Source organism: Geotrypetes seraphini, chromosome 5, assembly GCF_902459505.1.
Source record: "Geotrypetes seraphini chromosome 5, aGeoSer1.1, whole genome shotgun sequence".
NCBI classification, from domain to species: Eukaryota; Metazoa; Chordata; class Amphibia; order Gymnophiona; family Dermophiidae; genus Geotrypetes; species Geotrypetes seraphini.
Genome location: NC_047088.1, coordinates 14159538 through 14172607, shown reverse-complemented (window position 1 = coordinate 14172607; position 13070 = coordinate 14159538). Strand labels below are relative to the sequence as shown.

General features: G+C 42.2%; 1 protein-coding gene across 5 annotated transcripts in view; it reads left to right on the top strand.

The window, feature by feature from the left end:
- LOC117361011 (ligand of Numb protein X 2-like) overlaps positions 1-13070 on the top strand; it is a 91928-nt gene that overhangs the window by 19008 nt on the left and 59850 nt on the right. Inside the window, exon 2 of one of the 5 annotated variants that reach the window (XM_033945771.1) lies at positions 4454-4530. The exons of the other annotated variants lie outside the window; for them this stretch is intronic. The gene's annotated coding sequence lies outside the window, so the exon portion shown is untranslated. The remainder of the gene's footprint in view (positions 1-4453; positions 4531-13070) is intronic. 5 annotated transcript variants of the gene reach the window in all.

The following is a 13070-nucleotide window of genomic DNA, read 5'->3' as shown; positions in this document are numbered from 1 at the left end:
CTCCGAACATACTAGCAGATCCCAAGATATATTCATTTATTGCAGCTACCTCCCAGGGATAAGTATTAGTGCACTGTGATGCATGTGGAGAAAAAGGAACCTGAACTTATAGCTACATGTTGTAGGATTCCACGTTTAGGAGTTACTGCAAAAGGATCTAGGTGCCATCATTGGGGATGCATTGAAACCCTCAGCTCAGTGTGCAACGGTGGCTAAGAAAGCAACTAGCATATTAGGAATTATCAGGAAAGGAATGGAAAACAAAGATAAGAATGTTATAATGCCCTTGTGTTGCTCCGTGGTGCGGCTGCACCTTGAATACTGTGTGCAATTCTGGTCACCGCATTTCAAAAAAGATATAGCAAAATTAGAAGGGTGATGAAAATGATCAAAGGGATGGGACAACTTCTCTATGAGGAAAGGCTAAAGTAGCTAGGACTCTTCAGCCTGGAGAAGAGGTGGTACTGAGTGGAGTGTGAATTTCTTGTTTACTCTTTCAAAAAATATTGGGACTAGGGGGCATACAATGAAGTTAACCCTCCCCTTTCACAAAACCAGAGCACAGTTTTTAGCGCTGGCTGTGGCAGTAACAGCTTCGCCACTTGTAGGAATTTTATGAGCACCAGAGCTGTTACTGCTGTGGCCTGCGCTATAAAACCGCACTACGGTTTTGTAAAAAAAAAAAAAAAAAGGGGGGGAGGGGTAAATGGTAGTTTTAAAACACACTGGAAAAAAATATTTCTTCACTCAACGTGTAATTAAACTTTGGAATTCATTTCCAGAGAATGTGGTAAAAGCAGTTAGCTTGGCAGGGTTTAAAAAAGGTTAAGCTAACTTCCTAAAAGAAAAGTCCATAAGCCATTATTAAGATGGACTGGGGAAGTCCATTGCTTATTCTTAAAATAAGCATCATAAAATCTGTTATACTCTTGGGATCTTGAAAGGTACTTGTGGCCTGTGTTGGTCACTGTTGGAAACAGGATACTGGGCTTGATGGACCTTTGGTCTGTCCCATTATGGCAATTCTTATGTTCCCTAGTTGTCTTAGCCAATATTGTTAAAGGACCTTTCCTCTAAGAACTCATCCAACCAGCCCACCACCGCTTAATCCTGCAATTCAGGATGCCTCGATTGCAACAATTCCACATCTTAATTATTTGAGTGGAAAAAAAATAATTTTCCATTTTGTTTTAAATCTGCTACTTCATAGAGAACATAAGAACAACATAAGAACTGCCGCTGCTGGGTCAGACCAGTGGTCCATCATGCCAAGCAATCCGCTCACGCGGCGGCCCTTAGGTCAAAGACCAGTGCTCTGAGACTAGCTTTACCCAGCAGAACTTGTCTAACTTTGTCTTGAATCCTTGGACTAGAAATGGAATTGAGAGACTAAAAGATGCCAAGAACTGTTATGTGGAAAGTGATAAGGAAAAGGCAAATGTGCTAAACAAATACTTCTGTTCTGTGTTCACCCTGCATAGAACGGGATATAGCAGTATCATGGAAGCCCAGTACTGCCCACCAATCTTGCTCTCTTTTTCACTGCAGAAAAAATACAAAAAGAAAGCAGAGAGCACACACAGAACTCCAAGCTGAAGTCTTCTAAGAGTGAACTTGCAGAATATTGTCACTGACTAAAGAAAAGAAAGTTATCAGATAAGACACAAATTTTCCTCTCTTAGTGTCAACGACACCACTTTGCATGATTAGTTCTACTGGGAGGGACGACAAGGCCTCACCACCACCACCTCGAATGACAGCTCTGCCAAAGTCCAAGTGGGCTGTGGCCCATACATTTTCCTACGCTCTTGCCCCGTGCAGAGCCGCCAACAAAAATAGCTGCCATGAGTTTCTGCTTTAGTCTTGTGAGAGACCACGGGAACTTATAGCAGCCATCTCCGTTGACAGCTCTGCACGGGGCAGGAGCGTAGGAAGATCGCTCCTGCCCTATTTCATCGCTAGACCACCTTCCCTATTAATCTGTTTCTGCAGTTTGTTCTCCAAACTTCAAAGACCTAATCTCAGTCTGTACGTGAAATATTTTCTAGCCCACTTATCAGAAAGCTAAGCAGTTTACAAATAAAACATACAGAATCCAAAGCATAATAAACATAAAAGAATATAGTAAAACAAACTAAGAAAGCAGCATAGAATTTCCTTTCTTCATAAGGGAGCTGTTCCATCCCCTTGCATCATTTTTATTGCTCTTTAAATTGTCATGCTTGTCCCTTTCTGTCTCATTAGATTATTCTATTTCATCAATCAGCCGCACAGCTATTGTTCAACTGAGGCATAATCCAATCAAAGATCTCCTAATGTGAGCATACAATATAGAGTAGTATCACATTCATTACCTTATTCAATTGTACTTAACCACCCAGATACTCAGCAGCTCGAAACGTCTCATTAGGTGAACATATCCCTAAGCTAAGTACAGTCAAACCTTGGATAGCGAGTAACGTTGCAAGACGAGCAAAACATTTTCTTAACCTTTTCCTATCGTAATACATTTTATGTTATGCTGGTTCCAATCGTAATTATTTTAACAAAGTTTTGTATTATTCACCGTTATCATTTACGGCTATTGTAATCATAATGTAAATAAGTCATAAGTCTATAAATTCAAATATTTTGTGTTCCTGGCTCTTTATTAGTATGGGACATACGATGGCAATGACATTTTTGGAATGTCCCGTCATCTGGGACATACGATAGGAAAAGGTTAAATTTTAACTCGATAAAACGAGTGTTGTCTTGCAGTACGAGCACATATACATGTGTCACGTCAAATATGCACAATATATGCGCGTTGCATCACTGATCACGGCTGAACGTAATACATGCACCTGCAGTTCAAGTGCGCACAACATATGCACATTTCATGCTAAGCGTGGCTGAACGTAAAAAAGCATCACGCCCAGTTCACCTGCAGTGTAGTGACTGTTCAAAACGAGTGAGATCTTGCAATACAAGTACGTACAGTACTATATTTTCTATTAAAGTGTTTGGAATGTGGAACGAATTGTCCAAGTTTCCATTATTTCCTATGGGAAAATTTGCATTGATAAGAACATAAGAATAGCCTTACTGGGTCTGACCAATGGTCCATCAAGCCAGTAGCCTGTTCTCACGGTGGCCACTAGTATCTGGCCAAAACCCAAGGTGTAGCAATATTCCATACTACCGATACAGGTCAAGCAGTGGCTTCCCCCATGTCTTTCTCAATAGCAGACTATGGACTTTTCCTCCAGGAACTTGTCCCGGACTCCAAACCTTTCTTAAAACCAACTGCGTTAACGGCTCTTACCACAACCTCTGGCAAAGCGTTCCATAGCTTAACTAAATTCTCTAAGGGGAAAAAAAATTTCCTCCTATTGGTTTTAAAAGTATTTCCCTGTAAATTCATCGAGTGTCCCCTAGTCTTTGTAATTTTTGATGAAGTGAAAAATTGATCCACCTGTACCCATTCTGCTCCACTTAGGATTTTGTAGACTTCAATGATATCTCAGCCGTCTCTTTTCCAAGCTGAAGAGCTTTGGATTACGAGTATGCTTCTGGAGTGAATTATGCTCGCAAACCAAGGTACCACCATACTTGCTTTAAAGTTAATAAGCTATAAAACAGACATTATTGAAATAAGATTCATATCTAACTAGGAAGACTAAGATCCAGTGACGATATGACATGTAAAGCTTTGGGCAATGAGATGTTTCGAGCGTAAAGTGGTGCCGCTGAGGATCTGGGTGGTTAAATACAACTTAAATTGAATTAGGTTGGGCAGACTGGATGGACCATACGGGTCTTTATTTGCTGTCATCTACTATGTTACTATGAATGAGGTAATGAATGCGATACTACTTTATATTGTATGCTCACATTGGGAGAACTTTAATTAAATTATTCTATGCATCTGCCAACCTTTCAATTAAACTGAAATGTGACGCTGCGTGTTTCAAAGTTTCTGTTGTGTTTTCAGATTCCTTCATTAATCCCCCCCCCCATCCCTCTTTCCCTTCCTCCCCACAGGAATGAGATTCCTTACTATAAGCTAGAAATTCTTCAGTTCAGAGAGAGAAGCATACTATGGTCTACCACATGAAAAAAAAAAATTCTTGACAGAAGCTAATTATAAGTTAGCGAGGTAGGAGATTAATTGTTATAGAGATTCCCGTTTCCTCTTGCTGCGTGTTCATACTTAGCTGCAGGAGCTGTATGTCGGTGTCGGTAATTTTTGTTTTCTCTGGCAGCACTTTAGAAGAGAAAGAGAAGGAGCACCTGAGCTATAGGTATGTGGGCTGCAGTCTGTCCTGTAATTTAGAAAATCTGTCTCGGCTGCAGTATAGCTAAGAGGTGGTTATTTACCCAGTAGATGCGCGTTTGATGACTGTTTTGTTTGACAAAGAAAGTCTGTAGAAATACTAATGCTTAAGATTGCTGTTTTTCTTTTGGAAAGGGAAGCGTGGAAGGAAAAGGGAAGACATTGTTGCCTCTAGCTCTGCTGCGGTTTTGGAATTTGAAGTTTAAAGCATGGTAAGCGTCTGAAAAGCGGATCTGTTTAAAAGGCTTTCTGGCTGTGATATGTATTACAGCGATTTGCTTTTTTTCTGCTACTGTGTTTTTAAGTATTTCTTAGGCAGATGCATGTGTGTAAGCGAAGGTGGAACATATGGACAGGTAAGATAGAGGAACAGGAGTTCGACAGACTGAAGAGTAACTTAGTTAAGGAAAAATTGCACATGAAGTCAGAAAAGTATGTGAAAATGATTTCAGATAGGATAAGAGCGGATAAAGAAGTCCTTCTATAGTGTGTGCAGCTGGCGTGTGTGTGTGATTAGCTAGTTGGTTGCTCCTTCCATTAAAGAGCCAGACTTTTATCTGCTTCTTGAAGTAGAGAAAGCTTAGAAAAATGTAGCTGGGATCTGGTGACCATACTTGTTGAAAATGCTCTGAGGGTCATTCAAGGTGGAAGCATCCTTATGAAAGGAGGTAGTTTTGAAATAGTTTTTGTTCTCAGAGGTTGAAACTAAGAATTAAGTGGTGGCAAGTGCCTTAATGGTTTTTTTTCTTAAGCATAGCACTAGAAAAGGTGAGATGTGATTAAACTGTCCATTAACAGGGGAAAACGGGCAACCACTGGTTGACAGTAAAACTCTTTGTGTATAATATGGACAGCAGGGCTTTTGTAAACCGATTGGCATTGGAATGGTTTGGGTCCATCTGTTTTGACCTGGTTGTGCGGAACAGATTTTGTACATATTCCAGCTGACATAAATATGTGATTTGGCCCCTTTATCTGTTTGTTTTTTTTGTCAGAATTTATTTTCAGTTGTGTCATTTTTCTCAAAGTTTGATTTTAGCTTTTGATGGTATATAACTGATCTCTATCGTGTTTCCCTGAAAATAAGACACTGTCTTATATTAATTTTAGGCCAAAAAAACCCACTAGGTCTTATTTTCGGGGAAACAATGTCCAATCACAAACCCACAGTATAGATAGAGGGTGTGATAGGACAGAGTACGATATTGGGGTTCAAGAAGGGATTAGATGATTTCCTGAAGAAAAAGGGGCTAGAAGGGTATAGATTGAGAATTACTATACAGGTCCTGGACCTGATGGACCGCCGCGTGAGTGGACTGCTGGGCATGATGGACCTCTGGTCTAACCCAGCAGAGGCACTGCTTATGTTCTTTTGTTCTTATCTTTCTATCCTCCCCCCCCCCCGCCGCTGAACCCCCGCCAACCCTTCCAGCTCTCCCTCTCCACACCGACCACGAGACTGACATACCATTGCCTTCTTCCAAACGGCAGCATCGCGGCAGCATTCTAAACTCGCTGCTTCGGGCCTTCTACCGTCAGGGCATTACTGATGACATCATCAGTGATGCGGCAGAGAAATGCCCCGGCAGGAGAAGGCACAAAGATGCGCGTTTAGATTGCTGCCGTGACGCTACCGTTTGGAAGAAGGTAATGGTATATTGGTCTCGCGGTCGGCGTAGGAAGGGATAGATGGAAGGGGCAGCGGGGGGAAGCGCTGCTGCCTGCAAAATCTAGCGCTTCAACTAGGGCTTATTTTGGGGGTAGATCTTATTTTCGGGGAAACACGGTAGTACTGTGGATTTTTTCTGCTTCTCAGAGACTAACAGCTACTGCTGCTCAATTTTTGTTGTCTTGTCTCAGCAGGCCTTGTTGGCCACTGTAAGCCTTTATTTGTAGGCTGTGAGGATTTTGTGTTCTTTCTTGGGTCCTGTTTTCCCCCTGCTGATGGATGATGGTTCCTTCTGGGACTGTAGACTGGCCAGTAGACTCTCTCCAGGGTCTGCGAGTTCTGCTTCAGCAATGTCCCTTCCCTGGGCCACTATGGTCACATGCTGGCCATACCACATGGCAGCCCTAAAGAACAATACGTGCTGTCTGATTGACTTTATTTGGATTGTATTTTTTTTTTAGCTCACACCTTTTTAAGTGGTGGCTCAAAGTGAGTTGCATTCAGGTGTACCGTGCACTTTCCTTTCTTTATCTCTGGAGTGCTTGCAACTTTTAAGTTTGAAGTGAACCTGAGCCTGTGGCGGGTTAAGTGACTTGCCCAAGATCGCAATTGAGCAGCAAAAGGCTTTGAGCCAGATTTCCCTGAAAACTGCCTAGGTGGCATTGCTGAGAGACAAAGGATTAATAAAACCTGGAAGTTTGACTCTCAGCCCAGAACCCTGGTCCTCCTCATGCAAGGAACTTTTGTCCTCTGGTGCTAAAATATTCGAGGCTTGTGCAGATGAGGACAGAGCTTGCAGGAATGGGACAGGGACAGAGATAATGGGGTGGGGTCAGGGATATTGAGATCCCACGGGGATGGGGGAAATTTATCTCCATGTCATTCTCTAGAATTTCAAACACTTCTTTAGTGCTCTGGTACTGATTACGGTGGTTTTATTTTATTTTTTTGTGACCCAGCAGTTTCATCCTGTTCCTTTTGGGCTTCCAGTTCACTTGGAGCCAGGGCTGGGGAACAGGTGTCAGGAATCTTCATTCAGAACTGCCTGGGAATTCTTTCCCCGTTTTATATTACCTCCTGGTTAACTTTAGTTCAATTATTACAGTGATAGGCCTGGACCAGGGGCTGTGCATGGTAAATCGGGCTGTCGCCATTCCCCAGGGCTGTGAGTGGTACCTCCAGAGCATCCTCCAGTGACCCAGGGAAACAGAAAATTACAGCAGATGAAAGACCATATACCATCTGTTATCTCTTCCACTTTTCCTTTAGCAAAATGATGTAGTAGCCAGGTTAGAAGAGCATAAGAATAGCCTTACTGGGTCAGACAAATGGGCCATCTAGCCCAGTATCCCATCTTCACAGCGGCCAATCCGAGTCACAAGTACCTGGAGAAAACTCAAATAGCAGCAGCATTCCATGTATCCAATCCAGGGCAAGCAGTGGCTTCTCCCATGTCTGTCTCAACAGCAGTTTATGGACTTTTCCTCCAGGAACTTGTCCAAACCTTTTTTTAAAACCAGCTACATTAACCGCTCTTACCATATCCTCTGGCAATTCCAGAGCTTAACTATTCTGTGGGAAAAAATATTTCCTCCAATTGGTTTTAAAAGTATTACACTAACTTTGAGTGTCCCTAGTCTATGTAAATCTTGATGCAGTAAAAAATCGATCCACATGTACCCATTCTACAGCACTCAGGATTTTGTAGATTTCAATCATATCTCCCCTCAGTTGTCTCTTTTCCAAGCTGAAGAGCTCTAACCTCTTTAGTTTTTCCTCATAGGAGAGGAGTTACATCCCCTTTATCATCTTGGCCACTCTTCTTTGAACCTTTTCTAGTGAAATAAGGAGACCAGAACTGAACGCAGTACTCAAGATGAAATCACACCATTGAGCAATGCAGAGGCATTATAAGAGTCTTACTCTTGTTTACCATCTCTTTTAAAGGTAATAAATAGAAATAGTCTTGTTTTCATCTCTTTTAAAGGTAATAAATAGAAATATAAAGGAGATAAAGATTTTTAAAGGGAAAGTATGTAGATCAAAACAAAGGAGATAAAATTATATCTTTTTTATTGGACTAACTTAATGTATTATGTTAGTCCAATAAAAAAAGGTATCACTTTATCTCCTTTATGTTCTCTTTTATTTCTACATATTAACTTTCCCTTTAAAAATCCCTATGTGCTTGTCCCATGTTTTCTTCATCTCCTCTACATTACGTTTCTTAAATATAGTCATTGTTGAATGGATGTATGAATCAATATTGAGTGTCTGAATGGGGTATCAGCTTTTTGGCTGTAGACCACACACCATCCCTGTTCCAACTTGTCCACAGACAGGTGTGATCTGACTGTGTGCCCATGATTCAGGATTGTTTCCCTGAAGGCTGCAGACAGTTTGGAGAGTTCATAAAATAGATGTGATGCAAGGGGAAGCCCTGATCCTGTATAGGCTTCAGGCAGAAAAAAAAAACTTATTCTAAAGTGAGACGATGGAATACACAGCTGAAACTAAGGGGGGATCTGAGAGATTTCAGATAGCTGGAATTTCAGGTAACACTGAGGTTTACTCTTAAGCGATTGCAGAAAGTGAAAGGGACTTAGACTGTCAGACATGTTGCAAAAGGATGGATCATTGCAGTAAGGGCTGTGTTTTCGGAATCTCATATTATGAAAGACCAGAATGTTGAACCTGGAAAACCTGATTTGCTGTTCCTAGAATATCCATGGGTGGCATATGCTGAAGACAACATGAAATATTTTTGAATGCTAAAGATGGGTGGCATAATCTGACTATTAAAACGTTTTCATGTTTTAGCTTTGCTTTTTATATTACACATCCTCCTTCACTATGCCAGAAATGTTTTAAAAGAAATATAACATAAACTCATCCCTTTACATTACCCCAAGATTTGACTCCCTTATCAACCCCTCACTCTGTAAGCTTAAGCAGGTCAGTTGATCTCTCTATGCCCTGATTTAGGAACTAAGGTGAGGATAATATGCAAGTAGAGATTACAGCTTGTAGCATGAAGGGGATTACTGCTGTTAGTAGCAATGTGTATAAAGTCCTGTTCTCATTTCCTGACGGTGACTCTCATTACTGGTGTGGTAAGTTTAAGAGCAGCGTCGGAGCATTTAGCACCCCGGGCCGCGGTAGAAACCTCTACCACAGCTTAGTAAAAGAGGGCCAAAAGAAAGAAAAGAAAATAGGATACCTAAAACATTTTTTATTAGTCTTCAAAGACAATGCCACCTTCTTCAGATCAAAAATGAGCAAATAACGACAAATCAGAATGTATATGTATAGCATTAAAGCATTCTTATGGGGTGGGTGAGAAACAGGGAGAGATGGATGAGTGATCAGAGGGTGGCAAAGCATTAGAGCTTACATCCTCTAACTGGGGGGGGAAACGAAGATCAGGTGTGTGCTTCTCTTGTGTCTGTTGGCTGAGAAGGAAAAAAGATCAATTACATAACTGACCTTTTTTCCTTCTCTGCCAATAGACACAAGAGAAGAATACACCTGATCTTCATTTCCCCCCCCAGTTAGAGGATGTAAGCTCAAAAGACACCACCAATACCTCCTCTCCAACCAAGCAGCATTATGGGGTAAAGATCTAGAACAATTGCTCACGCCTTCCACTTATGGGGAATTTAGGACACGCCTAAAAACATATCTGTTCCTGATGTATCTAAACAACTGACCCGTACAACTCTATCTCTTCAATATCGGTTACCTTGAACTATTAACTCGATCTCTCTCCTCTTGTCAAGTTCATTCAACCTGTACCATCTTTTAATCTTTGTAAACCGCATAGAACTTCACGGTCCTGCGGTATATAAGCTGTTATTATTATTATTATAATTTTATGGTTTATAAAAGGAACCTGAGATCTTTAAGTCCTGTCTGGAGGGTGTCCGAATATTTCCTCATTACAGTTAAGCGATTTACATATTATATACAGTTGTTAATATTTAGTGTAATTTGTTTGAATTATGTAAGTTTTTACTGTACCTACTTAAAATGTGGATAATTGTGCGTTATTATTTTAATTAAGTAATAAAAGCATACTCTGTTTAGTTTAAAAAAAAAAACCAAAAACTTTTAAAATGCTGCAGTTTTATTTTCAATTGTTCTGCACAGAAAGGGTCCAAGCCTGAAATGCGCCCCCACCATTCTCAATCCCTCGACTCCCTGCAAGATCCCTAATTCTGTCTGTCCCAATGTGTCTCCCTCCTACACCGTTCTTCCCTCTGCCGCACACACATACTTCTTGCCCCACCATGCACAAACCTCCACGTGCCAAACCACATGCCTTCTTTCCCTGGCACATACCACATCTCACCAGCAAAATTTAAAGACACTTGTTCTGTATGATGAAATATAAGGTTGAGATTGGCTGAGGGAGGATGAGTGGTGAGTGTTGGGTTCAGTGTGCTGGTCACTAATGCATTCCATGGTCTGATCTGTTTTAGAAGATAGTTTAAATGTGACATGCAATTTTATATTTTGATGTACTTTACGATCTGGCCAGTTTTTTAGGCTACAATGATGTATGTGGTTGAAGCGACTTGCATGATTCATGTATTTTTATATCTTGTATGTATGGGTGAATTTGCTTTATGGTGATGTTTTTGTTGATGTTGTATTGAATGTAAACTGTACTATTGTATTTTGTATGTAAATGTGTAACTCGTCCTGAATAAGGGCAGGGGATAAATAAACAAACCACCTTGCTCCCCAAAACCCCATGCCATATCTTTGGGCATGCTGTGGCCCCACCTCTGTGGCATGCCTTCATACTTGCTCTGCCTCCTTACTCCCCCCTTACCCCAGCCTGGTCTGCTTTTCTCCATGCCCTGATTACACAGCAAAGAAGAGGTGAACAATTGCATATCAAGCCATGTTATTTTCTGCTATCCTGAGCCCAACTGCACATTTGAACCATGTGGTTGTTTGGAGGCCCACGTACTTTAATCTGTTAGGCCTAGGAGAGCAGTAGGGGATGGTGCAGTTAGATATGTACCATATGTAACCACTGCTTGCTGTCATATTGGGAGAGGGAGGAGGAAGGGAGGAGAGCCATTGGTGCAGAATATCCCCAGGAGTTAACACATGTAGGCGCTGTAAGGGAGCCATAGTCAGCCCTTTTGTCTGAGAGCCAGTGCTGCGGCGTCCTGGTAGTGGAGCAGGAGAAAGGAGTTAAGCAGATGATGATTATTTCTACCAAAGATATCCCTGCGGAATCCAACACATTTCAGACAAACGAAAACAACCTGGCAAGTTACTTCCAAGAAAAAAATCAGGAAAGTAGAGAGCTAGATAATGCAAATTCTAAAACACACGAAGGGATGCCGTCAGACACAGGTTAGCAGAAAAATACTGTTGCCTAGATCAGTGATTCCCAACCCTGTCCTGGAGGAACACCAGGCCAATCGGGTTTTCAGGCTAGCCCTAATGAATATGCATGAGAGAGATTTGCATATGATGGAAGTGATAGGCATGCAAATTTGCTTCATGCATATTCATTAGGGCTAGCCTGAAAACCCAATTGGCCTGGTGTTCCTCCAGGACAGGGTTGGGAACCACTGGCCTAGATGTTTGCCCAGCAAATATGCTTAAAAAAAAACCCCCACTCCTTTCGGTTTTCTGTCTTCATTAACAGATTTAGATGGGGATATCTATCCAAAAACACTATCGGTCATTGCCTTGACACCTATACCTAAAGCATCAGGGTCAGATTTGACTAAGTTCAAAAACTTTGGGCCTGTAGCAGGAATACCATGGGCCTGCTAAATTACTGGAATTCTGTGTTTAACACACAATTAACGAACTTCATAAGCCATACAGGCGGCTTTCATAGTTCACAACATGGCTTTAGAGCAGCGTCCCGCAAACTTTCCGGCCGGCGGTACACTAAATGTAGTGCCCCGGCTGGAAGGCACCCCGAAGTCAATGCGATGACATCACACGCATGCGTGACATCATTGCGTCAACATCTGTGCATGCACGGAGGCCCGTCTTGCCGCAACCCCACTGTTAGAGAGATCCAGGAGGTGCAGGAAGAAGAAGAGAGACGTTGGCCAGGAGGAGAGTTGTCCATGCCGGCTGATTTTCTACAGGACGTGCCTCTCACCGCGAGATGACTCTTCTCCTCGCCAGTGTGAAACGACTCTCCTCTTCGCCAGTGTGTCATGGCACACCAGAAATCTCAGGAGGCACACTGGTGTGCCATGGCACAGTTTGCGATACACTGCTTTAGAGCAATGCATAGCACCAAAACATTGCTACTAGAACTTACATCAGTAGCAAAGTTTTATCTAAGAACATAAAAATTGCCACTGCTGGGTCAGACCAGTGGTCCATCACGCCCAGCAGTTCGCTCATGTGGCAGCCCCCAGGTCAAAGACCTAGTGCTCTAAAATTAGTCCAGCCTCACCTGTATACATCCCAGTTTAGCAGGAAATTGTCCAGCTTAGTCTTGAAACCATAGAGGGTGTTTTCCCCTACAACAGACTCCGGAAGAGCGTTCCAGCTCTCCACTACTCTCTGGATGAAGAAGAACTTCCTTACATTTGTACGGAATCTATCCCCTTCCAACTTTAGAGAGTGACCTCTCGTTCTCCCTACCTTGGAGAAGGTGAACAGTCTGTCTTTATCTATTAAGTCTATTCTCTTCAGTATTTTGAATGTTTCGATCATGTCTCCTCTCAGTCTCCTCTATTCAAGGGAAAAGAGGCCCAGTTTATCCAATCTCTCACTGTACAGCAACTCCTCCAGCCCCTTGACCATTTTAGTTGCTCTTCTCTGGACCCTTTCGAGTAGTACCGTGTCTTTCTTCATGCATGGCGACCAGTGCTGGATGCAGTACTCCAGGTGAGGGCGCACTATGGCCCGGTACAGTAGCATGATAACCTTCTCCGATCTGTTCGTGATTCACTTCTTTATCATTCCTAGCATTCTGTTCGCCCTTTTTGCCACCGCAGTGCATTGTGCATAGGGCTTCATCGACTTGTCGATCAGAACTCTCAAGTCTCTTTCCTGGGAGGTCTCTCCAAGTACCGCCCCGGACATCCT